The sequence below is a fragment of the Larus michahellis genome, chromosome 6, assembly GCF_964199755.1.
Source record: "Larus michahellis chromosome 6, bLarMic1.1, whole genome shotgun sequence".
Lineage (NCBI taxonomy): Eukaryota > Metazoa > Chordata > Aves > Charadriiformes > Laridae > Larus > Larus michahellis.
The window spans coordinates 61889412-61909971 of NC_133901.1; the positions used below are offsets into that span (position 1 = coordinate 61889412).

Consider the following 20560-nt stretch of genomic DNA (forward strand, 5'->3'; position numbering starts at 1 on the left):
TGCTGGTTTAGAAAGATTTTATTTTCAGTTTATGGTCCGGTTTTTATTGAATGTAAAGGAGACCGGGATTTATTTGGACATGTGAATTTAAGATAACTTTTTCTTTAAAATGCTGTGTATACTGAGACAGAAACTGTCTTGCTGTGTTGTGAGAATGATGGATAACAAGGCTTATTTTGCCTTTTGCAGATACATACACATGTGCAACTTGTATTGCTAAGCAGTGGGTTATGTGGCAGGTTGGTAGAAGGAATGTTTCATTTCAAAGTTTCGGAAGTGCACCACGTACTTCTGAAGTTTGAAATTCTCCAAAGAATTCTGATTATTTTGGCCTGGAGGAACCAATCTTGTGGAGATCCCTTGCGTAGCTGCCCTTTGGGTCTGTCTGCATCCTAAGTGTGATTCCTTGCATGTGGGGCACAGCACTGCCTGGGGAGAGCATCCGAAGCAGCCCTGTGCCATCAGCTCTGCTGGCTGGGAGGCTTGGGGGGACCCTCTCTGAAGTCCAGCAGTCATCATGGCAGGGAAGCTCGCTTGGGGTTCTTGGTGTGGAAACCCCTCCCGAAAATCAGCACCTGGCCCCCTTTGAGTTCTTGGAAAGAAGGAAATGTTTGCTGCCTCGCTGGTTAAAAACTTGTTTTCTCTCTCCGAAAGAGGAACCATGAGATGTGAGCAGTCAGATTTTTTTAAAAAGTCATAGAAGAACTGCGGCATGCATGAATGAGCAGGCTATAGTAAGTGCCAACTGGTTATTTTTAGTGTCTCTTCCTGCAGTGTTGTGGAGAGGAGTGGGCTGGTACTGGTGGTGAGCAGGTGTGCATCCTGCTTACACATCTGTGCTTTCCCTCCTCGAATGGATGGGTGTGCCTCACCAGCGAGGTTGCTAGTTAAATTGCTAGTTCAGGATGCTCAAGATTCAATTCCTGAATCAGTTGAGATGGATTTTGCTTCCTGTGTCTTCTGCAGCTGATGCTGTGTTTGCTACAGAAGCATCACAAACCCAGATATTTTGTTCCCTCAGATTCTGCCCTGTTTCCTTAGAAACTAATTTCGTGTCATAGCTGTGGACTGAGAATCAAGTCACTTCACGTTCTCTCTGTTAGAAACATGTAAAATCAAATTGATGCACGCGAAGTGCAAACACATTGGTCCTCACTTCTTTGCAGATTCTTCTCTTCTCTGTGGTGTGTCTTCTCTTACTGATCACTTTCTAACTCGGATGCTCTGGAGAACAGAGCCCATTAGGCTGTGATTGCTATTCCTTTGACTAAGCTGCAAGGAGTTGTCATTGCTGGAAGTAAAACTTATTTTTGTAGCTTGCATGAAACGTGCAGCTTGTGTCTCAAGAAAAGGAAGTTCAGTTGCCTAATTGATTATTGTCCGTATCTTCAGAAAAAATATTACAAATTCCGGGGAAAATTTGAACAGCTTGAAATCACATAAAAGAGGGAAAAAAAGTCCTTGTTAGTGGACGTATTGCCCAACTGGTAGTAGATCTCCTGGGGTTTTGTTTCTGATAAATAATTTGGCAGTGCTTCCCTAAAGCAGAGATGTGTTGCATCTTCACTGTGCTTCAGCTAATTTTAATGACAAACAGTGTTTATTCATACTGATGGTCCTTTGTGGGTTTTGGAGATGAGGAGGAAGAAACTGGGAAGGAAGGGATAATGTTGAGTAAGCCTAGAAACTGGCAACTACGAATGCAAGGAAGCAGAATGTGTAGTTTTAACTTTTCATGAAGTCCTCATTTCATACATGTGGAAGAGGTAAAAGGTTGTCAAGGGAAGTGTTTCTGCCCTGACTTTGTAACCTTAATTATGCTGGTCCAAGCATTTGTGTGGCCACAGAGCTTAATGCAAAATTTTAGCAATCTATTTTGCATTGTTTCATATGTGGTGATGTTTTGGTGAGTTACTTCAGTAGTTATTTTTCACATGGGCATGTTCAATTACGTTTTTAATTCATTGTTACCTCTATACTGTGTATTTCCTGCTCTAATGAATTTACTGTGGTGGTGGTATGCAGCCTCCCACACATCTGTAACTGAAATTCTACTCCTTGGTATTCCAGAAGAGCTGACGAAGAGACAAGAAGATACTTGATGTGATCATTAAAAATCATTATGCCTTTGAAGGGTCACTTTTTGAACTAAATTCAGAGGTTCAACTTGAAAATGAACAACAGCAGGTAGTTCTTTTTAAGCAATCATCCCTCTAGAAAGGTATTTTTCTTCTAGTTACATGTTTTCTAATTTATGTTACAGTATAGTTCTACATTGACATTTTTCTCCTTAGCACATGTATTAAATTAGCTCATTAAAGTGAATTGATTTTTGAAATTAATCAAATGTTTGGGGTAAGCATCACAAAGCATTGGGAACCTCCAATTCCTAATTCAAAAGTTAGCTGCATGTCATGCATTGCTCATGGCTTTCATTAATTTTTTCTGTAACAAAGAGGCCAATCTGGATCTCATTTGAACTTGATGCAGATTTCTGGAGCATGTCAAGTGGAGCAGAGTAAAGCTGCAAAATAGCTTTTAATGATGAGCTGCAGTTCACTACCTTTTATTGAAAGAGATAGTGTGCCTTGAAAAACAGCGTTATAAAATGCACTAAAAGGGAGGCATACAGCAACTCAGATAAAACCAGATAAAGTAGGTGGGTTTTAAGAACATGTGGTTGAAAGTAAGAAACAGTTTGAGGTGGTTGCTTGTCTTCTGCAATTTGCACTTTTTCTGCAAGTCTTTCTTGGCACATTTGTATCTACAGTGTTGTGAGGGGCGGGGGGGGAAGTCACAGCACAGGTATTTTGACAAAAAGTGGAGGAACAGAGATGCAGAACTCCTGCTCTAGCAGTGGGCTACCAGGGGGAGGGATACCATCAAAATGGATGTGATTTCAAAGATAATTGTTTGTCTATGTTCTTTTAAAAAATTTGTCTCTGATTTTAATTTGGGAATAGTTCATTTCATTTGCAAAACCGTCACTTTTACTGCCTAAATAAACACTTTGGTACAATTGCTAGTATTCTAATCCATCACACATGAACTTTCTTGCTCTTTGTTAGGACTTTTGGGAAGAGAAGGTGAAATTTGCGGGGTGGGGGGGAATAGTAATTTCTCTTTCCCCCCCCTAAAAAAAGGCAGCACTAGAAAATGGTAAATGAAGAAGTTGTGTGACTTCAGCAGATCTCACAAGAAAGATTCTGTGAGCTCCCGAGAGGGCATGATAATTTTTTTGAGAAAATAAAAACTTAGAAAATAACTGTGCATTCAGGACAGGAAGATAGTAAGGGGATTTTCTTTGTTCATGAACAAATTTAACTTTCTTCTTAGTAAAGTAAATACAGTCCAGATGGCTGGAAAGTACAAGATGCTCCCAGGGGTTAGGGTGGAGGTTGGATGAATTAAGCTTTGTAGAAGTCAAAAACTGAACAAGTGAGATACAGAGTTGAAAAAAAATAATGTAGTTGGTCTCTATTCTTTTTCAGGTTTCAGGGCTGGATCGGGCTTTTCATGATAGTGATTAAATTGAAGAATATGAAGAGGCAAGGTTTCTGTTTATAATATCAGAATAAAGTAGGAAGAATACTGATAAAAATCTGTTTTTTTCTGTCACCAGTGGAGTTGATCAGTTTGTAAACAACTCATAATCTTAGCTTCTAAATACAGCTTGTTGCAATATATACGGGTTTTGGTACTTTGTAGCTGAGGAAAAATACTTAAAGATCTGTATGTGCACTGGTCATTATTAGTTTTGCAGCAGTAGTGTCATCATGAAAGCAGATATGGCTTTATTCATAAATTAAATTAATACTGGAGAAAACAGTACCATACATTTGAAGTGTATGTTGTGAAACATCTGATCATCTGTTGTCAGGTGCGGAGATTCCTCATGGGAAGTTGTGCTGTGCCTTGATGCGACCAGGCCAATTTCTTCAATTGCTATTGGGAGTGTGGGAAAAATCCTCTCGAGCCTCTCAAAACTTCAGTTGCAGGGCTGCCTTCTTATTTCCATTCTTCTCTTCCCATTTTTGGGCACAGTATGAGACAAGTTTGGAAAGTCTCAGAAAGAGATGCAGAATGCCGGTAACCTTGATGGAAATGCTTGGAAGTAATGATCCTGAAGTAGAATCGGAGTAACGCTTCAGCTTTGTAGCTGAAAGAGAAAACTGTGCTAGAGCAAGCGTAGAGGTGCTGTAGATTTGATGGCTAAGAAATAAAACCAGCATAATATTAAAGGAAAATATGAGATTAGAAAAGAATCAGTAGTTGCTCAGGTGGTTGAAGCATCAAGTTAGCAAGCATCACTCCTTAGTAAAAGCACCCTGAATGGTTATGTTTTTAGGAGTGAAGTGACAGTTTGTTAAAAACCATGCTCTGAAATGAAGAGTAGTGTGAGGATGTGCTAGATCTTATTGTTACTTTAAATGAGAAAAGTATGAAAAGATTCCCTATGAAACTTCCCTTGCTTTTTATCCTCAGGCAGACCACTATTGCTATACTAGTATTATACCTGTTAAAGTATACTTTTTATGTGCAAGTCTAATGAGAATGGTGTATCAAATGCACATACCTGAGTTATTCAGGAAGTTGGTCATGTTACATCATGTGAGAGAGAGAGAGCCCAAGGGAGCAGAAATCTTACTCCCTGAAGTGCCCATTCCATTCTTGAAGTTTTGATGCTGTAGTGGGTTTCTTGGGCAGAGTAGGAGATAGGTGGTCTTCATACAGCACCAAGAAGTTGCTTCCAATTGTGAATTTGAGGTGCTTAAAAACACAAAAATGTTCTCTTGTGGATGTCAGATTGAGAATAAAAAGGGCTAGGTAGGTGCTGGGCTGTTTACTAGTGGTAAACCAGTATATTTCTGACTTGTAGGCGGTTAGCCAAAGCAATGCTTAAGGGCAGCTCTCATACCCAGAGCACACGTGGCAATGGAAGAGGAAGAGAGGGCCAAAGATGAAGTTACAAGTGCTGGGGGATGGCGCTGAAAACTGAATGCAGGAGTGAAGCATGAAAGGAGGGAGCTGCAACGAGCAGGGGGAGGGATTTCTTACAGCCATTAGCAGTCCTGGCATTTTCAAACAGTTGCTGAGGGTGGGATCCTGCAAACTACTTGGTAGGAGTGGTTGGAGTGGATGGTTTCTGGTGAGAAGCTGAGAGCGACTTATAAAATGTGGAGTGAGTATGACATATCAGTAGGTGAAATCTGATGACAGTAATGAGATTGTAGCAAAAGCTAATGAGTTGGACTTGACATTGAAATGCTGGTAGAAAATGAGAAAAAAGTTTAGTTTTTGGGACAAGAAGAAAGCAGGAAACCTGTGCTAACAAAAGGTGAGAAACGAGTCATGCTGGGCTGCCACATTTAATTTTCTTTTTAAATAGGAATGTAAGTCTGTTTGTTTGGTTGGTTTTTTTTTTTCTAGTAGAAATTTAAAATCTGAAGAGTCTGAATACCAGAATATATGTAGCATGGGGCAAAAAAAGTAGAGGGCGGGGGGGAAAGATTAGGATGTAATTTCAGGGGCATTAAATAGCATCTGGAAAGCGCTAGGTGTTTTCTTGTTCACAATTACTCAAACTTTGTGCATAGCTTGAAAATTATTTTGCTTAAATGTACTGTGTGTAGCTCTTCCTTTTTTCATAATGAAGGCTAAAGGAGCACTATCTATCTCCACTTGTCAGGCTTTTTGAAGCCACAGTTAGCACTTGTATTTTGTCTGGCTTGAAGTACCTGTCACTGAAAGAGATGCAATATGTTAACAAATATGAATGAGTACAGCTTGACTAACGCTGATCTCAGTAGGGACTTCACCTCATTTTGAGGGGGTGAGGGGAGCAGAAGTATGTAATGCTGAAATTATTTTCCTGAGGCCAGTTAGGATGCCTGTTGCAGAACTGTACCTGGAGTCCAGATCCTTAAGGCCATTCAGATGATTTCTGAAACTGACATTTCTCACTGCTTGGACTGTATTTATGTGGAAATGTAATAGTGCAGTACTTAAAATGCCCAGCCTGAAAATATTTTTACATTTACGCTGAGAAACAGTTAGTAATTACAGTAGATACCAGAGAGCAGCTATATGCCTTACAACACTGAATTGTTGAGCATTGAGCCTTTAGTAGTGTGATTTATCGGATGACAAAGATAAAATGGAATAACAAACGTTATTATGAACTATAAACCATACGGTAAGTGTGAATTAGCATCTTCATTTACATATATACTTAGTTCAGCCAGAAGTCATAATTAAAGCTTTTCAGATATTCTTCAATAGCTTTGATTTGTAACATTGGCTAAAATCAAAGCTTCCACTGATAGTAGTGCCAGTTCAGCTTCAGGATGAATATTACATAGACTCTGCCCTGTAGTTTCTTGCCATTCTGAACATGCATCTTGGTGCAGCGAGTGTAGGAAAAAATAAAAATGAACTGTGCATTTTTAATGAAAACCAGCAAATCACTTCTTGCGTAGCTTGATATTACTATGTTGTAATTGTGGAAATATGTGGTGTGTTCTAACTACTGCCTTGCCTTACAGTCTGCAGAGTTTGAGTAGTTCTCTATAGCATCACCAGTAAGCTTAAATTGAAAAGCTTTTGGTGCATGTTTTTCTCTAGGATGCTGACAGTAATAAAAATAAAAAATAGGTTTTGGGTAGTCCTCTAAAGCTCAGCACAGATTTAGGCCTATCAGCTCATGCGGTTTATTTGGTTATCTAGTTAAGATAATAACTGGAAAAATAGTTTTTGCTGTATTACTTGTAATTAAACCAAGCTGCTTCTTTGTATAATTTATGTTTAGGTCTTCAGCATCATCTAAAAAGGAAGGAAGGGAGGGTTCACATGTTTGTAACTTTAGAAAGTCTGAATTCTGCAAGAGTGTGCTGTGAGAAAAGGTCAGCGCTTAAGAGAGTTTAGTTATATACTTAGTTATATGCATCTCTGAAAGAAAAGATCAAGAGATGTGACAGCTCAAATAAAACCTAGCTTGAAATTTTTAGCTGGCTGTTCAGTAACTCCTGGTGAATGGTTTTCTATGTGAAAATATTATGGGACACTTGCATTGGCTATTTTATCATTTATAATATCAGAAGATTAAAGTACAGTATAGACACTTTTCATTTTTGATGGTGACGTCTTCCTGCATGGTGCCATTGGAACAAGTTTGTTGTCAAAGCCTTGTGGCCCTGTTTTTCTACACATGGGACACCAGAGACATGTCCCATTCTACTTTCTGAAGAGCATGGAGGATTTTTCCATGTTCTCTCCTAGATGGGGAATTCCGAAATTTGAAGTCTTGTAATTGTAAGAGTGGTTTCCTTGACTACCGGGGTAATAATCCCTCTGCCATAGATTGTAAACACCCTCCCACACAAGCAAAGTCTTTTAACAAAAAAAAAAAAAAGTCTCTATCTGAAGTTAAGACATTTGTCTGTCTTCTCTACCATCCAAAATCCTTGACTTGTTTGGCACACTAACTCTATAAAGCTTTGTCTTTCATGGGTTTTGTTTGTTTTGGTTTTTCCTTCTGAAAGCAATTTGGTCTTTTTGTAGCACATTTCAGTTTTGTTCTGTTTTTATGACTTCTTCCCCTTGCTTTCCTTCATCTGCAATTGAGAGAATTAAGTACAGTTGTAGCCCTGATTAAAATCTTGGCTTAATTGAGCTGCAAATTTGCAATGACAGATATTTGTCAGGGTGCCGATGATTAGTACCTTTTAGCATTCCTGGTGCCTTCCTGAATTCTGATGATACTCTCTGTTTTTACCGTTGCATGTGTTCATTTCTTCTCTTTTTCTCTCTTCGCAGCATGAAGCTGGGGACAGGGTGTAAATTGCTTTCTCCATGAAAGTGACTTGTTAATTAGCTGTCAAGAAAATTAAGTCCCTTTGTAGGGCTTGTCTTGCCTTCCACTTGGGGTATCTCTGATACTTGGTCTCCTCTTGCAGCGTCTGAAGGCTGTGAGACCTTGAGTACTAAGAGTCCCATTACCTGTACCGATAACACCAACATTTCCAGCTTCCTTTGGGGGAATTCATAATATCAGTTGACATTACTCAAATGATAATCTGAAACGGAGAAGTTATGGAGGAAATCTACTCATTAGAGTAACATGGGGCACATTGTATAAGGTACAAGGAGTATACTACCAGTAGCACTGCTTTTTCTTCCTCTTAAAAAGTTGAGTAACAACCCCTGGTTTCGTGCCAGTGCTTCTTGCTAGTGTCACCTGTCTTACTGTCAGGGAATGCTTGCAGGACTGAATCTTGTTACTGATATAATGAGTTGTGATTGGGGCTGGAGGTCTATTTCTGGTTGATAGGGATGCTTAACAGTATTTTGGGAAAATCCAACAAATAAGTAGAAAGCGCAGTAGAAAAATAAATTTTGATTAGGCAAAGATACTCAATAATTAAACATAAGTTCTCTCTCTAACCCTCAGGAAATATATTCTTGTAAAGACTCTTAGGTGCTGAGTTTTAGTAAAGATACCTTATGGTTCTGGTATGACACTTCTGTATCCTATTATATCATCTATTTTGTATGCTGAGCACTGAGAGTGGAAAAGATGGAAACATGGTTAGATTGTCAGTTGTTTCCAATGAAGGAATCTCTGTTTGGTGGAACTGTTTGCATTCCTGTGGTCAGTGGTATAAGGAAATACCATGTTATGAAAAATTCCCAATTGTTTCCTTAAGGGCTCTTAGAGTTGCACAATCTTTTGATGGTTTTGTTTGTTAAAAAAAGAAATTAGTTACGAGCTCTTCAGTTTGGAACTCAAAATTCTCTTAAATATTTACTAGGGCTTTGCTTTTTCTACTCAAGTTTTGGATTCACACCAGAACTGTATTTTTCTAATATATGCTGATCAGCCATTACAATAGGAGTAGTTGAAGAAGATTATATTTTCATTCCAGGAGGTGTTTTTTGGGGATACCCATCAGTTTCTTGACTATCCGTCATTCTGATTACTCATAGTTTCTGGATGCAGCCCTAAAATGTTGCTTCTCTGAGCAGGGGAGAGCTAGATCTCAAATAACCAAGTGGCTTTTACACTTTAATTCTCAAGAAGGGAAATGGCAGCTCTGACACAAAAATCCTTTTGTCCTACAGGTTGAAGCCCGCATTTAACATTTGATTTGTACTTGTATTTTCAATATCCTATTAGGACTTGTGTAATATGTCTGATTTCTGACATAGGCATTAATTCAGATGTGTTCCCAATTTTTTTGAAGCTGCTCGTATTCAATATTTTTCTTACTGCTGTCATATCTTGAGTTAAAAAACATCTCTTTTCCTAATTTATTCATCCACAAATGTCTTTCAGTTATTATTTTCTCTGATCTGAGAGCTGGCTTTGAATTCGTTCTTTACTGTGTGACAGTCCTTTTCAGATTTTCTTTTTCTCATTCTTGAGACGATCTGCATCCGTTGTTACTGAATGTGTATTTTTATTTTGACCATAGAGGCATTTAATTAATGAATAAGGGCTAAAATATGGCCTAAACAGCGCTAAGTGCAGTGAAGACAACTGCTGGCCAGTGCCTGCCTCGAAGAGTTTCTTGCCCATGCTCAAGGGCTGGGTAGAGTGGAATGAAAAGACCCTGATGAATTAAGCAGAGTGAGTTAGGTCATGGCACCAAAAGTCATAGACAATTTCACAATTGTCGAGGATTTTTTGTTGGTGGTGGTGGTTTGGTTTTTTTTTATTAATGAGAATTTTAAATTGGGGAGGGAGGAAGAACTTGTGAAAGTGCATTGAGGTATTCTGTGATACTAGGAAGAAGGGATGTGAAGAAGAAGAAAGGGATTGTAGCAAAGAACTTGTGACAAAGGGCAGAAAAAATCTGCTCAAAAGCATATGATGTTTGGCATATCATGATTCCTGGCTTCAGCTGTATCCCCTGCTGCCTCCTTCTGCTGAGAGCTGTAAGGTCTCCAACTTCTCCAGTGCCCAGAGGTGAGGACACAGCCGAGCAAGCCAGCCATTGCTTAGCGGGGCTACGGACCCCCTTGGGAGTGAAGGGGTGCTGTGCAACTCCAGAGGGGGCTGAAGAAGTGATAGTGTTAAACACCATCATAAATAGGCACCACTGTGTCCTGCCAACCAGTGCTATTGGACCCGGAGCTGACAAAATTGGGGAGAATATTAAATTTTCATGTCTTAGAGTGATCTACCAATGTCCTCTAGAAACAGTAGCTGCTAGCCTGCAGGATGGGATCTCTTCTTGAGAGTGATGGCTACGCTTAAAATAACGTATCAGGAACTTGCATAGAAATAGCATTCTCTTATCTCTAGCAGTGTGAAGTAGATGAAAAATAAACTGTACTCATGCCAAGAATAAACAGTCACGTTAAAGTGTTTAAATTCCTGATGCTGTGGAGGGCTCCTGCTCTAACACGACATTTTGGTGCCAGTACACTTCCTCCTCTTTCCCCAGTCACTGCCATCGCTTTGTGTACTCTGCCAGGGAGCAGTTGGCAGGACAGCAAAATAAGCAAATATGCCCAAGCCCCACACAGAGCACCTGGCTAGAGCCAATTCTGTTCCCTAAATCTGTATTCCTGTCAGGTCTAAAAGTAAATGAAATAGTTTTGTGGGTGTTTACCTGTATTAATACTGAGTATAAGTACATTGTTCATTCCTAAATACGAACTTGCCGAAAATAATGCCATATTTATGGAAACACTTATTTTTCAAGTGAGCAAGAAACTGACTTTCTGCAGCAAAGTAATTCAGGGAAAATAGACAATTTGAGCACACATGCAATAACATTTTAACCATGGTTCTCTTGGATTTTTTGGTTTTTGCTCAGAGTATTTTGTGACAATGACTTATGTTAATTTTGTATAATTCTGTTTGCCTTCTTTTCGTGCTTGTTGCTTCTTTGGAAGTCAGTTTTTACAGCTGAAGTTCATAGAGAATGTTGAATAATCTATTCTTTAGTGATGATGGGGAATGGGATAGCCAGCCTGCTGAAATGTTGACACTGCTAAAGTATTTGAATTACAATTTACTGAGAAGACCTAAAGAGTAATGCTTGAAGATACTGTATTAAAGTCATGGAGGAGTAAAAAGGAAAAGCTGGTGATGGTTGAAAGAGGCTGTTACAATCTGGTGAATAAAAATGGATTAACAGGTTGGTGAGAAGTACTGCCTGTGCCTGATGGTAGGCTGAGCTCAGTGTTTTCACAATGCATAAAACGTCTAATTTGCAACGTATGGATCTTAAAAAAGAAAATGTAGCATATGTTTTGTATGCATGTATGAAATCAAGGAGTCTGGCCCTTGTCCCCCAGGAAATCACTGTTTTTCCTTGGAGGACTGGTTGAGGGGAAAAAGGAAGATGATGGGAATAAATTTGTCAGGTTTGTTTGAAGATGACTTGTGCTCAAAGACTGAGAAGACAAAAGATGATAGTAGCAAACAACTATTTAATTTACTCATTTTACTTTCATGTTAGAAGATGAAGGCAAGACTAAAACCTATAGCTGCTTAGTGGTGGGAAAGGGTCAGAGCAAGGCAGTTGTTTCCTTACGAACTTTGCACATCAGTAGTTGTTAGCCTTCAAAGAGTGACATTGTGTTCCTTCCCCTGGCTCCCCACCTGACCAGAGCCTGCCCGCTCTGCAGTGTAGCCGGTGCTCGAGAGTTCCACTTTTGCTGGGCTAGAAGAGGAATTGTAGATTCTGGCTGTTATGCTGTATTTTTAAAGTGCAGCAGGTAGGCTGGATTTTACTTTCTGGTTTGTAACCCAGTGTGCGTGAGGCAAAATGGCAAGATTCCCAACTAGGCACTCCTAAATGAGGCTTTCCTTTGAGATTTTTTTTTTATATGAAAAATGCGTTATATGATAACAAAGTAAAATGTAATTCAATGAAATATTTTGAAAAAGAGTTCGAGAAATTAAGTGTTGTGATAACGCTTTCTTAAGTTTTAAGTGTACAGTATATTCCAGTAATATTGAAAACCCTACCAGGAGTCAGTAATCTCTTTCTTCTGTTTTACAGGTCAACTACGTTACTAGAGCAAGGAGAGCTGTGGAAAAAATCAAGGTACCTAAAACATTTTACTGTCTGAGTTCTTGGCAGTGTTCTTGCTTGTCATTTAGTGTAATGATTTTAAGAGGGAGGAGGGGAATTGGATCAGCAAACTTTAAAGTGGTTTTATTAAAAAGCACAGACAAAAAACCCCACTGTAACTTTAATCTCAATAATGTTGTGCAAAGTACTTTTGTGGGGTGAAATTTTACCTTGGCTTTGGTGTGTGTGCAAGAGTCTGTACAATACTGCATAACACTTGCTCTAAAGATGTTATGGAACCTATTATGTGTAAGAATATCAAGGTGTCCTCCAGGTTTCAGCCACAGTGATTATGGATGTTACCTATTTGTACAACTGGGTACGCTGACCAGCTGGTGATAAGTATCATCAAAGATAAGTGAATGTGTTGCTTGCAGCTTTCGCATTTGTCACGGTAACTAGCAGACTTCAGCACATTATTTAACCATTACGTGTACAGTTCCTAAAGCTGCAAAAGGAGGAGTATGAAGACAGCAAAAGCTGAGTAGTAGCCTATATTTTACAAGTGAGGGACTGGGTTTTTTTCATACCTTTCAAGACACTTCTGACTGTTATGTCTTACAAGTGTTACTGTAGTATAGTGAGCATATATTGTGTTGTGATCTTCATTTTGATAATACTATGCAGCATTCTTGCAGTGCAATCTTTCAGAGAGTTTAGTGCCTCATCTTTTATCTGTGGTATTTTTTTTTTTGTACCAGTGCTTTCTGCAGCTCCCCAGTCCTTGATTAAAATAAGGCAGTGTTACAACTTATGTTTTCATGCCTGCTATGTAATTTAAAAGACCATATTAAATTAATCCTGTTGCTAACACCCGGCTGAGATTCCTTTTGGAGAATTCTTTTTTGAGTTGGAGAAAGTTTTTTCTCCTGTATTTCCTGTGAAATATTACCTGTGAAATGCTACTCATACCTTGCAATTGCAACACTATGAGACACAAGCAAGGAAGGAGTCAAAACGTTACCACTTTATCAAAATGTAAAGCCAATGGCTTTTATTAATAAAAGCTTACTGCATACTTCTGTGCACTTCAAATTGGATAGTGCTGAGCTGCCTTCCTCCACTAAGAGTGCATGAAATTGTTACTTGTAAGTGATGATATGAACTCCAGAGCTTTCTGCCCTGATGAGAAGTTAATGCTAAGTTTGCATATTTTTAGCTGTGCAGGTTGCTCATGCAACATATGCAAAAACAGTTTGCTATAGATAAGAGTACAATTTATATAGAAATAATCTCTCAGAGTTCTCCTTTTAATATGGCTTTTAGAGACTGGTTTTGTCAAGCTTTTGTTTTATCTTTGGATAATGGATGTTTTCTTTTTGATTGCTGTCTTCAAAAGTGTGGAAATTTAAAAGAAATGGCAGAGTAACTTAAAGTGCTGGTAAAAATGAAACATATCTAGTTCTTGACCTCCTGGTGAATAATTATGCTTACATTGCAGGCAGTGCAGAACTTCTCAGGTTAGTTATTTGCACAGTTTGCACAGAACTGAAAATACAGGAGTGAAACAGCAATATTGTTAGTGACACATTCATTGATAATGCCTTTCATTTCAAGAAACTGAGTGATTTTTTTTTTTTTTAGTCTTTTGACTTTAAGATTGCTCAGGTGATCACTTCTACCTTTAAATGGAGGTCTTCTGTGATGCTTGGGGTGTTTAAAATGCAAGTTGTTTTCCTGGAAACTTGGGAGACTGTCTGCTGTACATGGAGCTCCAGCGTGGCTATGTTCCCTTCAGTGTTGGACTGGCCTCTCCTGCAGGCTCCTGGTAAGATGAGGAGCTGGCAAAAAGCATAAAAAGGAATTCATGTGTGACTGGAAAAAAGATACAAGGGAGTCTCAGACTTTTTATCTGGCGTCTCCAGTGCTGAAGGAGAGGTTTCTATCTCTTTGCCCAATTTAGACAAGAGATTTTACTCCAGACATCTTTTGCCCCTTACTGTGAAAAACCTGTCAGATCCTTTTCCTGACACTTTCTCCCCCGTCAGTCCCTCAGAAAGACTTCAAAAGAGATTTTTCCCTATTGCAAAAGGAACCAGACGTGGCCTTTCTTACTCACCCTGCATTTGAAGCATTGATAAGTAACATGTGGCTGTCTCCAAACTGCAGACTTTCCCAGCCATTTGAGAAAACACTGTTAATCATTAAGTTTTTAAAAACTATAGGATTGTTCGTCCTTCTTTGCAGTTGCTCTTTTGTGTAATATATCCCAAGAGTTTTGATTCTCTTCTGTCTGAAGCAGTCAGAATTCACTACTGTCTTTCTGATTAACACATATTGAAAAGAAATGTCAAATTTTTAAAACTTTTCCATATGGAAAAGGTTTCTTTATTCATAATATGTGTCACACTATTTAAGCTGTAACTTTTTTCTTTAATGCCTTTGGATCATCACTGTTTGGAACATTTATTTCAGGAGTGCTCTAGCAGAAAGAAAAATATTATTTTTAAAACTTGAGACTGAGTAAGAGGAGCCTGGAATTGAAATCCACTGTCTTGCGTAATTGTTAAAACCTGCTATGCAGTTTGGCGAAGGTACGAACTGAGAAGTCTTTTCCATAAAATGTAGCTGGGGCTTCATCTTCAAAGACAGGGTATGCCCGAGGACGGTTTCTGATCCTTTTAATAAGAGTAGAGCTCACTTAAAAGTCAAGGCTGCAGATGAAGAAGAATGTAACCTGGGGGTTTATGGGCTCATTCAATAACTCCAGTCTGGCGCTTCGCATTATAACGATGGGAGAACATGGTAAAATGTCTGCCTTTTTATTTCCTGCTCTGTCTAAGGAGCAGTCTAAAAGCAAATGGTATAAAAGTACAGTAAGATGGAAGACTAATATAAATCTGCGTTCATATTTATCACCTGAATTGATTTTTCTTTAAAATAATACTGAAAACCCCAAGCTTTCCCTGAAATACAGAGAAACTGGCAGCGTTGCCCACAACCATTTAACCTGGTTAAATAAAATTTGGTATTGGCTCTTTGCTGTTGGGCAAACTACGCTCCCTTCAGCTTCTGTTCTCCCACATGGTTCGTGTGAGGAGGGCTCAAAACTTGAACTGTTACAAGATTCAAGGGACCTGTTGGGGCCATCTTCTGAAACCATCTCACAAAACTCTCAAATTCAGCAAGTTTGTCAAGTTGATTTTTTTTTAATGCTTTTTGAAAGCAGTGGCCTTTCTTTGGTATGAAGCACACTTCTACGCCTCAGTTAGCATTACTCATTTTGTTAAAAATTAGACTTTTAAAATCCCCTTACACGTAGCACTGAGGAAGAGGTCAAGGTAGGGCAGAGTAAGACAGTTACCACAGTTGTGTTGCATATTACCAGTGTGGAGTTAACCAAAGTTTTTGTCTCTACCCTACTTAGAGCGTCATTCCTTAGTGTCCCATGTGCCGCCATGCACCCACACACCCACATGGTACAGGGGCACATCTGTTTTGCAGGGTGACTGTGGCAGTGCTGGTGAAAGTCATGCATCTAACCAGGCTGAGGTAGTTTTGGTGCTTTTGGGCCCCTGGGCTTTTTAAGCTTAGAGAGAGGCTAGATGATGTTTGTGGGACTATTTTAAGCATGCTCTTTATGCTTCTGCCTCTGCCAATGCATCTTTCAACACATCTATCTTACCATCACCAAGTATGTATCTCTGTTTTCCTACCAGCCCTCACCCTTCCAGTCCAGCAAGGAGGAACTGGGATGAACGCTGGCTCAAAATCCATTTAGGTACACCCCTTCCTAGGCTTGAGCAAAGGAAACCGTTTGGTAAGCGTTTACTTCTGGATATATGGCATTTCATGCAAATGTGGAAAGTTTATATTGTCTGTCTTCTCTCAGTTACGAGCCCTGACAGAACCATACTTTAGCATCCTAGAGGCCTGGGATCCTGCTGCTAAATCTGCCTTTATTGTGCCCTCTGAGTTTTGGGTGGGGGGTCAGGCTGAACTTTCTTATTTTGGTCAGTTTTTTAATTGGGGACGTTTAAGTCACCCGGGTGAGGCTCTTCAGATGTCCATGTCATGTCATGTTCATTATTCTAGATAATCCTGTCTGTGTGAATGGTGAAGCAGAATATGTGATACAAGTGTATTTCTGCCTTAAATGCCTGTCTCCATAAATACTCATAAAAAGAAGTTGGTCTTGCAGTCTGTTAACAAAAACCAAACTAAACATACGGCTGGGCTCATGCACATTTCATTAAACCATGTAATCTGATACCTTGTTCTCTACACCAATCAGTTTCAAGCATTTTTGTGTTCCTAGCATGAGAAGTTTAAGTGCAGAGTCTGAGTCTTTGACTTAATCTTCTCACTAAATATTTGTAGCTGCAGACGATAATATTTGTTCATACTGTATCTGCACTCTGCGTTTTTCTCATTCAGCTTGGAAAAAGATAACTACATTCATCGTGAAGACAACTGTTTTTCTGTAGGCTTTCATTTGTTGTACTTTTTCCTTCCTGTTGAGGTGAAGAAACTTTCTGGAACTCAGTTCCTATTTGCTTGGCTGGTCTCAACCCTGTCCTGTACTGGACGTGACAACGGTGCTGTATCTCCTTCACCTCTCCAGCTTTGCCTGCTGGTGGTAGTGCTTATGCTGAACTGAGCTGTTCACTGTGACCAGTTGCATCAAAGCACTGGAGCTCTGCCCAGATACTCATAAACAAATGAAATACAATGTTGGGTGTATATTGTGCAAGCTAAAGTAATCAAAGAGAATATCAAAAGAAAGAAAAAAAAGACAAAAGGGGATCCAGTTCAGTGTTTCTACAGTTGTTGCCTTTCTTCTGAAAAAGCACTTGCTCTGTGCGTAGCTCCTGTTTCTTTATTACACATGTTGGAAGGGTTGTGTGGTTGTTGATTGTGTTTTGGCTTTAATTATTTTTAAAACACCATAATTTTCAACATAGACTGTCATTACAAGTTAGAACCTGGTTCTCTGTATCTTCAGCACCAAGCTGATGATTGTCTTGTCTCAAAAGAGCCAAACCCAAAGTTTCTCTGGCATGATCAGCTTGAGCACTTGCACTGCTTCTCTCACTGTGATGGAAAGCTGGAGGAGAGCTTTTAAAGTAAACCAGGAAAACATCACCCTAGGATACTTTCAGAATTACTGTTACTTCTATGATCTATAGTAGTAAGGAAGATTTATCCAAATTCATGCAGCCTTTAAAACACGAATAAGGTGCTTGAAGTGAAGATCCTGCTTCTTCAGGCATGCTGCTGATCCTTGGGTTTGCGCAGAGTTTCTGAAGATACTACTTCTGTTGTGGATTTAGGAAGAAGACATCCAGGCTTTCCCAGCTAGCTTATCTTTTGAAGACATTATTTTCATTACGCTAAAATCCTGAATTGTTGGTGCTGCCTTTTTTTTTTTTTTTCCCACAAGTGTCTGGAATGTGTTGAAGAGTGTTGGATTGCCCTTCACCATTTTCCCTTTCCCTTTCTGATGCCCCTATCATGGAAGCAGTTTGCTGGCAGCAGATAAGGGTTTGTATCTTGTTCCGTGTCTATTTCCTTGGTCTGTGTGATAAAGCAGCTTCATGCGAGGCAGGAGGAGGAAGAGGAGAGCATTCATGTGAAGTCTCTGCACCGGGGGTCAGAGGAGCTTGACGAGTATTTCCAAAAGGAATGATAGGGAGTGGATGCTGCCAAACATGGGAGAGTAGCACTGGAGCTGTGGAGTTCACCACACAAAAAACTTGGCCTTTTTCAGTTGACATGAGCAGGCTGTTAGAAGTTAGTAGTACAGATTGTGTTATCAAATCCTGTTAATTATGAATTAATGAAGAGCATCTCTGGAAAAAAGAGTTGATATAATTATTCAGTAGCTTGTGACATGATGATCAGATTTTCAGCTCTTTCAATGCGATGCTGGAATTTAAGCTGAAAATGCTGATTCAAAATGGCAGACTCATATTTTAAATCAATAAGCTTATAATTGCAAGAGAACAGATCAAGCTTATCATTAAATACTGTTTCCAAAAGGCAAAATCATTTTATTTTGCTAGCATTGTAACTATTAACAAAATGCGTTTAAACGTGGCAGCCTATCTCTAGCACGTTGTACTTAAATTTTTTAATTGCTCCTCAGCTTAGGAGTAAGTCAATGCTTAAAGGCTTAAAAATGCTGAATTTAGTGAGCATAAAAGAATGTAGCTAGGTGTGTATCAGCTCGTCACTGTGACTTTACAGTGGAGGTTCTTGGGTTTTTATCCAACCTAGTCTGGTTTGGCTTTATTCGTAAGATGAGTGGAGCGAATGAAGAGTAAGTGTTTGAAAATAGAACTTTTCCCAAAGTAGTTATAAGCCTTAAAATTCGCTTCCACTCAATACTGATTTAATAATTTCAACAACAGCCCGTGTTTTTAGGAATTTTTTTTTTCCCCTTCACTCATTGAACTGTATTCAGTAATGATGACCTCCTTAGCAAATGTTGATATTTAGAAAGTCAGTTTAATAAACATACAGCTTTTTCTTTCCCCTCTGCTGAAGCTGGATTTACTTTTTAACAGTTCAGTTGTAATAACATGGGGGTTTTCTCTGCTAATGGCCAGTGACTCTTCATAGAAAAAAATGTGTTGAATGTGGAACTAGTTTTAAGATTGGCTTAGTTGTGTACCTTGGCATGTCAGGTTAAAACAATGTCAGTTGAGTTATTTGCAGCTGACGCTCTCTTAATTCTGTCCCTTCACAAGGGCTTATGCTGTTAGCTGAGCCTTTCCAACACTACAATCTCTGCTGGTTATCAGCATGGAGCACGAGGAAAAGTGATCTGTGTTGTGTCATCTTTAGGCTGAGGACAGTCTTGGTTGAAGGGGGGTGGGGGTGGAAAAAAAAATCTCTAATGTAGCATAAGTGCAAGTCTGACTTCTTTATGCTGCATCTGCATTCAGGAACTATTTTCAGTGGTGAACAGTTATCGTTATTGCCTGGTGTCTACATCTCAACTTAGAGAGAGATACATAGGGTTTCACATCAAACACAGTTTGAAGTTTGGCTATACAGGTAATTGGAGTAACCTAGAATTAGTTCTCTTAATTTTAGGTTCAAGTTATCTATGTTCCTGGATTAATGTTAGCAGAGCTACACAAATCAGTGGCTGATCATCACTGAATCAAATCAGTTTATTTTTGGCTAACCTTCTTTAATTGTAGGGATGGCATTAGACCATTTATACTTGACATAGGCTTGACATATTCTTAACATTAATTCTTCTAATAAGCTAAAGCAGTCAAACCCCAAATATTACAACCTAACAACAATAAAACAAACTTTGTTTGCATGCTGTTTGCTGTATTTGAATGTGTTCCCAAAAAAAAAAAAAAGACAAAACCAAAAAAAACCCCAAAATACCACACATACTGGTTATAATGTAATACAAATCATCTTGATGTTTGGAGCAGTACCCTGCTACCGTGAAGGTACAGAAGGAGGTAACTTTGAATGTTTTCAGAGGAGGCGGCCTGTTGATACCAGTTTCAAGCTTGTACAAGGCAGTAACTTCAGAAAGCATCAGTGTCATTTTCAGTATGTTGGTATATGGGGTTTGGGATAGCAAAGCTGGTTTTTATCTGGCTCCCAGTAAGGAGGAGTTTGAGCTATGGTTATGTTTGTATGGTTGGACTGAAAGTCCACTGGTAACATCTGAGCTGGGGAAGTGAGCATTGCAGTTCCCATGCCAACCTTCTGCCTTCGCTAGTCATAAAAGCGAGAATGTTTTTTATAAGGAAGCTGAAGCTTGCAGGTAGTAAAGCAGCTCTTCATAGTTGTTAAGTTAAATAAAGTATTTACTATATATCAAAGACTTGCAAGTTTTTTTGTTGTTGCTACTTTTTATTTTTAAGCGGTAAGGAGAGTTTTATAGCAGAGTTAAGGAATCTCTTAGGAAAAACAAGTAATCTTTGGAAAGTTGAAGTTTTCTCCAAAGAAAATAGAAAGGGGGGAAAAAAAACCCCAACCCCTCTCGCAAATTAAATTTTAAAGTATAAGAAGTCTGGCCAAAAGATATTCTGAGAAACAATTTGCTAAAGGTGTAAGAGCCTACAATAAATCATTTACTTTGAATCATTTCAAGTCCATCAGAGATGGACGTCCTGCCAGACAGACTGGAGAGCTGATAGATGACTGAACTGTAAAAGAAGTACTCGGTGAAGATAAGGCACAGAATGAAAGCTAAATCATCTGTATCCAGGTTGACTTTCCTGAGAGATTTTAACGTGGGAACTTCGCTCTGTAGGTGATGTTTTGAGAATTGGTCTCAAATTGAAATGTTGGTAGAGAAGACTTTCTATAATGTTAAAAAAAAAAAAAAAAAGTAGCAAACTGCCAGGAGAGATAACACTTGCCTATCAGATCTTAAGGTAACTGCATGTGACAATGCTGATCTGGCAACTGTGATCTCTTACTGAAAACTGCTGCAGGATCAGAGGCAGGAAAATAGGCAAACACAATTTCAATATATTAAAAGCATTCCA

The 20560-nt window shown here is 39.0% G+C and overlaps 1 protein-coding gene across 20 annotated transcripts in view; it reads left to right on the forward strand.

Moving 5' to 3' along the window:
* Positions 1–20560, forward strand: part of ADD3 (adducin 3) — a 112813-nt gene that overhangs the window by 35181 nt on the left and 57072 nt on the right. For 6 of the 20 annotated variants that reach the window (XM_074592902.1, XM_074592911.1, XM_074592915.1 and 3 more), the window contains 2 exons: positions 12018–12062; positions 15749–15849. The gene's annotated coding sequence lies outside the window, so the exon portion shown is untranslated. Of the gene's footprint in view, positions 1–5091; positions 5339–11374; positions 11731–12017; positions 12063–13673; positions 13858–15748; positions 15850–20560 lie in introns of those variants that run through there. The other 14 variants (XM_074592916.1, XM_074592905.1, XM_074592906.1 and 11 more) reach the window with 7 other exon arrangements.